The sequence below is a fragment of the Nematolebias whitei genome, chromosome 12, assembly GCF_014905685.2.
Source record: "Nematolebias whitei isolate Nwh7 chromosome 12, NemWhi1, whole genome shotgun sequence".
NCBI classification, from domain to species: Eukaryota; Metazoa; Chordata; class Actinopteri; order Cyprinodontiformes; family Rivulidae; genus Nematolebias; species Nematolebias whitei.
The window spans coordinates 994,338-1,004,291 of record NC_056509.1 but is presented as its reverse complement, the minus strand read 5'-3'; the positions used below and the strand labels follow the sequence as shown (position 1 = coordinate 1,004,291).

General features: G+C 44.0%; 1 protein-coding gene across 1 annotated transcript in view; it reads left to right on the top strand.

The window, feature by feature from the left end:
* Positions 1 to 9,954, top strand: part of tube1 (tubulin, epsilon 1) — a 156,361-nt gene that overhangs the window by 60,942 nt on the left and 85,465 nt on the right. The gene's annotated exons all lie outside the window — the stretch shown is intronic.

Genomic DNA, 9,954 nt, shown 5'->3' with positions numbered 1-9,954 from the left:
CTTGTCTTTTCTGGTTTCGCTCCATCTGGGTTCCTCGAGTCTTGACAGAAATGCTCCAGCCAAACAAGGCCCAGAACGAGACCAGAGATGAACAAGCCACCTCTTCATCTGAGATGGAACACATCAAGGAGAGGCTCCAACGAGTTCTAGAACAACAACATGAAACACAGAACAACTTGAGAGAGCTGGGAGGTATGGTTTGCGCTCTTAATCAAAGACTCTTGTCTTCTTCACCTTCCCCAGCTTCTGTTACTAGGCCCGAGTTCCAAGCAGAATCCAAGGACCCGGTCTCAATCCAACAAGTAATCACGAAACCATCAGAATATTTCTCTGGAGACCCAAATCTGTGTGGAGGATTCTTGCTACAAATCAAACTAGCCTTCAAAGGAGCACCTCAGTTATATTCTTCCGACACAGCAAAGATAAATTATTTTACCCACCAGCTGAAGGGTGAAGCGCTTCGGTGGGTTAATTCCTTTTTCCAATTTCATGATCCGGACTTTGTTTCGTTTGAGACCTTGTTAAAAGAATTTCGCCGAATTTTTGACCGTCCGTTGCAGAAGCCCAACGCCGTTAAACGACTCCTGGGGTTACGCCAGGGCCGGCGACCTGTGGCGGAGTACGCCCTCGAGTTCCGCATCATCGCTGCACAGACTGGGTGGCCCGACACAGCACTACAAGGTACCTTCCTAAATTCTCTTTCTGACCCCTTAAAAGATCAGATCGCCACAAGAGATGAGCCGGAGGGTTTTGACGAACTGATCGAGCTAGCGTTAGCTATTGACGAGCGCTTCCGGGAGCGGAAACGAGAGAGAGACTACACTTCCCACAATCACTCCACTTCCGGGTTCACGTCACCAGGTGAGATCTACGCCTACAAAAGATGGTCAGCGAACTACAAAGACCAAGAGACACCCGTTGCCGGTTCTTCTTCTAAAAGAACTGTTGATTTTTTTTCTGCTCAGCCCGACCCAGAGCCAATGCAGATTGGTCGAACTCATTTAACTCCAGAAGAAAAACAGAGACGTTTTGATTCCAAGCTTTGTTTTTATTGTGGTAGACCTGGCCATTTTCTTGCTCAATGCCCGTTTCGGGGAAACGGAAGCTTCCGCCAGTAAAGAGAGAGTTACTGGTGGGAACTTCTACTCTCTCTCCCACACATCGATTTATGCTTCCTGTTATCATTCAAATAAATCATGATCGCCTCCCTGTGTCAGCCCTTGTTGATTCTGGTGCAGAACAAAATTTAATTAGTCTAGATCTAGTCAAAAGACTATCCTTACCTACCCTCGAGGTTCCTCCAATTTCCATTGCCGGTGTTACGGGCAAGAACTTGGCACAAGTTCTTGGTAAAACTATTAAGTTAAACTTAACGTCTGGAAACCATCATGAGATGATTGATTTTTTTATATTTGAGTCTCCACACACTCAGGTCATTTTAGGTTACCCCTGGCTCCAAGAACACAACCCTCACATTAACTGGAGACAGAAAAGGGTTGAGGGGTGGAGTGATCATTGTTTAAAGAACTGTTTACGTTCTGCCATCCCTAACCAGCCCTCTGTAGACACTCCTCAGGAGGCTACAGATATTTCTATGGTTCCCCCTGTTTATCACGATCTAGCCCCAGTATTTGACAAACAGCGAGCCTTATCTCTTCCTCCGCACCGGCCCTACGATTGTGCAATCAACCTCCTCCCTGGGTCTCCTTTTCCTACCAGTCGATTATACAACCTCTCTGGTCCTGAAAGAGAGGCCATGAAGAAATATATTGAGGAGTCCCTTCTCTCTGGCATTATCCGCCCCTCCACTTCACCTGTAGGAGCGGGATTTTTTTTCGTTTCCAAGAAAGACGGCACCCTTCGCCCTTGTATCGACTATCGGGGCCTTAATAACATCACAATCAAGAATAAGTATCCTCTCCCTCTCATCGAATCCATCCATGAACAACTACAATCTGCAACCATTTTTACTAAGTTAGATCTCCGAAATGCCTACCATCTCGTCCGTATACGGGAGGGGGATGAGTGGAAGACCGCTTTTAGAACACCACTCGGACATTTCGAGTATTTGGTCATGCCATTCGGTCTGACCAATGCCCCTGCCGTTTTTCAAGCTCTTGTTAATGATGTGCTTCGAGATTTCATTGGTGACTTTGTTTTTGTATATCTAGATGACATACTCATCTACTCGAGGGACAAGGAAGAGCACATCAGGAGAGTTAGAACCGTCTTGCAAAGACTTCACGAGAACCAACTGTTCGTTAAAGGGGAGAAGTGTGAGTTCCATGTTTCCTCTGTATCTTTCCTGGGTTTCATTTTCGAGGGAGGATGTTACAGGACAGATCCTGCTAAGATCAAGGCGGTGGTGGAGTGGCCGATTCCCGACTCGAGGAAACAGCTCCAACGTTTCCTTGGGTTTGCCAACTTTTACAGGCGATTCATTAGGAACTACAGTCGAATCGCTTCTCCACTCTCTCAATTAACATCCACCAAGGTAACGTTCAAATGGAACCCTGAGGCCGACGCCGCCTTTAATAAACTGAAGTCGTTATTCGCCTCTACACCAGTTCTAAGTCATCCAGATCCTGAGCGCCAATTCATCCTTGAGGTAGATGCTTCAGACTCTGGTGTGGGGGCCATACTCTCTCAACGTTCTCCGGAGGATAATAAGGTACATCCATGTGCATTTTTCTCGAAACGTTTATCCCTTGCAGAGAGGAACTATGATGTGGGCAATCGAGAGTTATTGGCCGTCAAGTTGGCATTAGAAGAGTGGCGTCACTGGTTGGAAGGCACGGTAACCCCTTTTCTAATATGGACTGACCACAAGAACCTCACATATCTCAGGGATGCCAAGAGGTTAACCCCTAGACAAGCACGTTGGTCCTTGTTCTTTAACCGTTTTAACTACGTCTTGACCTTCAGACCCGGTTCCAAGAACGTTAAACCAGACGCTCTTTCTCGTCAATTCTCTCCCCCAGACTGTACAGAGACTGAAGAAAGCATTCTTCCCCCAGCCTGTGTGGTGGGGGCCCTCACATGGGACATCGAGAGGGAGATACAAGAGGCTCAACGTGACGACCCTGATCCTGGCACCGGACCCCCTAAGACCCTCTTCGTTCCCTCTAACATGAGAGCCAAGGTACTGCACTGGATTCATACTCACAAGTTTTCCTGTCATCCCGGTTCGTCCCGTATGCTCTCTCTCACAAGGAGTCATTTCTGGTGGCCCACCCTCACCGCCGATGTGAAGGAGTTCGTAGCCGCCTGTCCCACCTGTGCTCGCAACAAGTCCAGTAATCAACCACCGGCTGGTTTGCTGCAACCTCTGCCTGTTCCTAGTCGTCCTTGGTCACACATCTCGGTGGACTTTGTCACGGGTCTACCTCCCAGTGAAGGTAACACCACCATCTTGACCATTGTTGACAGATTCTCGAAAGCGGCTCATTTTGTTCCCCTGCCTAAGCTCCCATCTGCATTCGACACCGCCCAACTCCTTATCCAGCATGTCTTCCGGATTCATGGGATTCCCTCCGATGTGGTCTCGGACCGTGGTCCTCAATTCGCCTCCCAAGTCTGGCAGGCTTTCTGCAAAACATTAGGGGCCACCTCCAGTCTCACTTCGGGTCACCATCCACAATCCAATGGCCAGGCTGAGCGCTGTAATCAAGACCTTGAGACCACTCTCCGTTGTGTCGCCGAGAAGGATCCCTCAGCCTGGAGCCAGCACCTAGTGTGGGTGGAGTATGCCCACAATTCCCACAAGTCATCCGCCACAGGTATGTCCCCTTTTGAGGCCTCCCTCGGCTATATCCCTCCCTTGTTCCCCAGCCAGGAGACCGACATCTCTGTCCCGTCGGTACTACGCCATTTTCGCCGATGTCGACGTGTCTGGCGACAGGCTAAGACAGCCCTGACTCGAGCTTCTGCTCAAGCTAAGCGATTTGCTGATCGCCACCGTACACCAGCTCCTTCGTACCAGGTGGGCCAAGAGGTATGGCTCTCCACTAAGGATATCCATCTCAAGGACACACCCAGAAAGATGGCGCCCCGGTTCATTGGTCCTTTTCCCATCATTGCCATCATAAATCCCTCTGCTATACGCCTTCGTCTCCCTCGTTCTATGAAGGTCCATCCCACTTTTCACGTCTCCCAGGTTAAGCCGGTAGCCGTCAGTCCTTTGTGCCCTCCTGCCGACCTCCCTCCACCCGCCCGACTAATCGACAATCATCCTGCTTTTAGTGTCCGAACCATCCTCGACGTACGACGCAGAGGACGTGGGTTCCAGTATCTGGTTGACTGGGAGGGTTACGGTCCTGAAGAACGATCATGGATCCCCCGGTCTTTTATCCTGGACCCCAGCCTCATTACAACGTTCTTCCGTAACCACCCCGAGAAACGTCTCCGGTCGCCTGGGGGCGATCCTTGAGGGGGGGGGTACTGTGAGAGTTCCACTACCTGCAGCTCCTCCTCTAATTGGCTGCTGATTACCACCAGCTGGCAGCCATCCATCTGAAGAGCTCCTGCTACTATTTAAGGCTGCAGTCCAGTGTGACTCATCGCTGGAGCATTGTACCCTATTTGGTATTTATGCTTTTGGCCAGTAAATGAAAAGTATATGAGAAATTCTTACCTTTGTTTCTGTGTCTACAGTCCTCCTGTTTTCTTGGCTCCTGTTTGGATGCAGACTCCCGTGGTTCTGGTTCATGTTCTCCGTGCCTCGCCTTCCAGCCACACGCCTGTCCTTCCTGTAGTGTTCCGCCTTCCTTTGGATCATCCCTGGTGACTTACGTCCACGCCAAATTCTTGCTTCACCATCTGTAAGGAAAAACAAAACAAAAATATTAAGAACTACAACTGGACTCCACTTATTCAACTCTCTTTCCCAGGATCTCCAAGAGATGACCCACTGTAAATAGACACTGTAAATAATAAACATCACTACTTTTTTTCTAACCAAGTCTTGTCTTTTCTGGTTTCGCTCCATCTGGGTTCCTCGAGTCTTGACATAAACTTATTTGGAAAATGACATTATTTACATGAGGTTCAAACCTCAGTCTCAGAGTCTGAGGAGGATGGAAGGGAGAGGAAAGGGGTGGGGGGGCTGATGGGGCGATTCAAGGGAGCAGTGCATACTGCTGTGCATGTTGCAGGAACGCTGTTGTGAACATAGAATTTATGCACTGCTTTATTAGGGGAACAACACAGCAAGAACAAACAAGAATTAGGACAAATATACTCAGCAAAGGCATGATAATGCGAGCCAACCAGGCTTGCCAACCACCTCCTGTTAACCAAGACCACCAGTCCCAACCAGTGGGCTCTGCCGCTTCATCAGCTTTCATGTCAGCAAGGAGTTGGTTGAGGTGTTGGACAGTCTGGGAAACATTACCTGAAGGATCAGGAATGTAAGTGCAGCATGAGTCTCCTATGACATGAGAGAGACCTCCCTGGGAGGCAAACAACAAATCTAGGGCCATCTGGTATTGCGAAACCATGTTTCTAGTAGCCACAATAAATGGTGGCAGAGTAGAAAATCCTTCCTCCACTATGGTGTTAAAGATGTGAGCTGTGCTGCGGGCCACCAGACCCAGAAACCACCTCCAGCCCACGTCTTTCCCCCCAGCTCAAATCTCCCTCAGAAGTGGCAATTCTCATTATCAATAAATCAAGGACATGTCAATTAAGTTTTATCAATTATACAAAGTATTAAAACAAGGAAGGAAAAGGTTACAATTTACAGCGCTGGACTCTCCCGTCTGTGACACGTTCACAGACCCCGAAGAAGAGCCCCGATGTCCTGTGTCATTACTCATTTATAGGGTCCTGGACTCCTCCTTCGCAGAAGGGGAGCTCAACCTGTCAGTGTATGAGGGGGCGTGACTAAGTGTGATCTCAATGGATCTTATGTGGTTCTGACGTGTTAGGAAATATGAGACAGTGCTTCAAAAAGCCTTTCTACGTGATGTGGCAAGCAGATGACTGATATTGAAATCCTAGGGAGACTCTCTTTAGAGTTGCTGGCCCAGTTGAACCCAGTCAGAACTGGGTCATAATTTAATTATAATCCTGTCTCTGAGAAGATCAAAACCATAGGACCAGTCCAAAAATATCTTAACAACTCCCCCTGGTCGAGGGGCCCCAAAGGGGTTCCCTCGAATAAGCTCTGAGTTGAATACCACCAGATAAGCAAGCAATTAATAATTTTTCCTCTGGTTGAATGTAAACTACTCCTTATATGTTGGCAGGAGATGCCTACAGGCTATAGCGTGTGACCTGGCAGCCTCAGGTCAAAATAAGATGCCAGAGCTGACGGCTAGCTTGTGACCTGCCAGCCTCAGGTTGCCTGACCCAGCCCTGGACATCTGCCTAGGATTTCAGCATCCCCCGGTGTGGTGCAATATGACATAATGGAAATTTCTAACTTTTGTCCAAGTCTGAGCTCTAAATATATGATTTAATAATTGCAGGAGGCATCCTAATGCAAGAAAGTGTTCTTATCTAATACATGTTCATCAGTTTTGTAGAACCTGAACTTCTCTTTTTGACTCCAAGGGCAGGCCTGGTCCATTTTGTCCATCTGGAAAGGAAAAAAGAAAAAAACTCTGTGCCCCCTTCCCCTTAAGTCATGTAGTACCCAATTTATTTGCACAGAGCGCTGCCAATATTTTTAACCTGTCACAGCAGAAAATTTGTTTGTGTGAATTAAATCTGATTTAAACATTTAACATGTTTTAACGTGCATATTGTATGCAAATAACAGAACCTCCCAACTCCCCCTGGTGATCTAATATAAAAACATTTCCAATTAACCAACAAATCAATTTACCCATTCCACCACCCTTCAATTTAGTCCCAATTTAGATTGAAAAATGTCATAAGTTCACCCCCTGGAAAATCTATATTATAAAACATAATTATATGTATTTATCAAAATCCTCTGGTCTCTCGTCATGGCCTAGATGTAAAAAAATTGTTATTTCATAGATAACAATGTTAATAATTAAATCTATCATTGCAATTGCACCATCTAGTGGCGTTATTTCATCACTATCTGCTCTTGAAACCAATTATAAACACACATTCTTATTCATGCCTTAACACTTCAAATATTCATTAAATAAACAAATCATCAAGTAATCATTTAAAGATAATTCTTAACCAAGTACCATGCAAAAAGTATCGTGTCCAACCATGTTAATTTTAAGTAAAAAAATCATCATAACGCTCCATAATACTGTAAATAAACTGTAAACGTTAATATTTAACCCACCCCAAAATTAGTCAGTCCATCAATCATCTCATCTCTCAGTAGTTGGAGAAGATCTGTCACCCAATTAATGCTGAGTTCAACATGCAAATTAACCACAATTCTAAAGTAAACATTTGTACTTAATCGTTAAAAATTTACCCAGAACTTAGCTTCATATTATCTGTTAAATTTCCTGTTATATTCACCCGTGTTTGACTTCCTCCCCGTTAGGTTGTAACTGTAGTGAACTAGGCCTCCGACCACAACCTGTCTCTGAAGACCTTCAGGGGACAGGAACTGTTATTTCATTGATTTCAATCCAGAAATACAAATTATCACATCAAGAGACTATTTAATTGTATCCTGAATTAATCAATTGAAAGAACACTCTTCCTTTTTACATTATCATTACTATTTTAGATTATGTTGATAATCAAAGTGTGTTTAGTTCATACCATTTCTAAATGTTGAAGTGAACCACTCATTTAAATCAACTGTGAAACAGTATTAAAGATTTTTAAACCTCATTAGACTTAGAAATCAAGTTAAATGTCTATTTACAAAGTAATTGTGCATTTTGATCTTCTGTCTGAATGAGTGGATTTGATGTCAGTCAGAAGTCAGGGATGTTGGTAGAAAGTCAGAGACAAACAGAGACGAGTTATTAGAACGAAGTGTCTTGTTTTTAAACCTAGCAGACAGTAAATGACTTCAACTGACACCTGCAAAGTTTCTCACTTCTTCAAAATATTTTTCTCTGTCTGTACTAACCGTTCTTAAACATTCCTGCTGTCTTTTTGACTTTGAATAACCCTCTTGACATCACTAGAACCACCCCCCTGCTGGTTGTTTCAACCAAACAGGAAGTACCAATTGACAGGAAGTGAGTACTCTTTAAAAAGTCAACACTTCCTGGGACTATGCTGTCTTCCTTGGGTGTTCCTTCAGTCTTCCTACAGTTTTCCTCAGTCTCCTGAGTCTTTCTTGGGACTATGGAGTCTTCTACTTCTGAGTGGAATCTCTGACTGGAGTCTTACTGAGAGTTCCTAAGGAACTTTCAGATTTAATCAATAGCTGATGGATTTGACCGTGAGACAAGGGTCCATCCATCCCAGCGGAGTCATAGCGCCTCGCTGTGAACTCACCCGGGCGTAACGCCCTACAACTTCGAAGGAAGCTTGTTCTGTTGAACGGAGTAAACCACACGACTTCTGACGATGACCAGCCACCCTGACCGGAGACACTGAAAGGTAGCGTGCATAGGGACATCTATACTGGAGCTGATCCATCCATCTGCAAAGGTAAAGAGACGTCACGAGTTGTCACGCGCTAAGTGGACCAGGGGTTTGAGCTGGTGTTGAAAGAAGAGTGCTAATTCTGGTCAACAAACATACATCTTCCTTCATCTATCTTTAAACTTCTCTACTTCTTCCCTTAAACTTTTCTATTTGCCAGTAATCCAGATGCCTTCAGATGTGAATCAGTCTCAATCAGTAATGTTCTGTTGTCTTGTTAGTAAAGCGTGCCAAGTTTTTATTAATCAGAAACAGATCAGCAAATCAATGTGTACATGTTTTGATGTTAAATTTTGATTCTGTTAAATAAATGACCGCATTTATTCTGATGGGTCAAAGATAAAATGGCGTCTCATGTCACTGATTAAACAATCCTCACAGTTATCTCGGTCACATGGCATTAATTTATCTCGAAAAAGAAAGAATCCGTTGTAATTAACAATTAATATTCTTTGTGCTTGAACTAGCTTTAAGAATAATTAATTAGTAGTGAAGCTAACAGCAAAGCTGTCCCTAAATCACTACATAACACACTACTAGGAAGGTTCACTTAGTTATAACATCAACAAATTCACTCTAAAAAAAAACTTTTAGTTTCAATCAAAAATTGTAATTTTCTTCTCCCACATTCAACTAATCAGTTTTGGAATTAATTAACACAGGAAATTTGTAACTCTACTTTCAAAATATTGCTTTTTATCCATAATAGCAGTTGTTCTAATTTATCGTTCAAAAATCCCCAAGACCTAGCTTTAGATATAATCGCATCATTAATTGATTAGCATTGTAAACACAACCTATAAATATTTGTAATGTCAAAACAGTGTTCTATAATCATTTCAGTACATGTAAAAATCCAAAACTCTAGTCTATCATTAATCATTTATTAACACATGGCTTAATAAAATCAGTAAATTCACAGTTTCAAAGTGTTTGATTGGCTAAAGATATATTTTAAAAACGCTCCTCCATCTATATGTTTAAAAGTAAAATCAGAACATAGAAAACCCTTAACTGTGCTGGTAACGTTAATTAGATGTTTATAATGATAAGTGATGTCAATTTGATGTCAATAAACTGTCACAGCCAGATCAGTATGAACCTTAAAGAACCTTCATTCATGATAAATGATAACACCCTCATTTGATGTGTGATGTTCTCAGCTCAGGGAGTAGAACCGGTGACATTTCCCCTGGCACTCCACTCCATTCCCCCTCATCAGGGGCATTTCCTCGGACATCTGTCCAGCATCCATCCTTCAAACCCCTGTCATTGGACTCTCAACCTCTCTGTCAGCGACTCATTTGAAGCTGCATTATCAGGAAAAAAGAACAAACATCCTTCTCTCACAATATCACAGAACTCCAGTCATCTATCTAAATTTCTATAATTTTCATTATCAATATA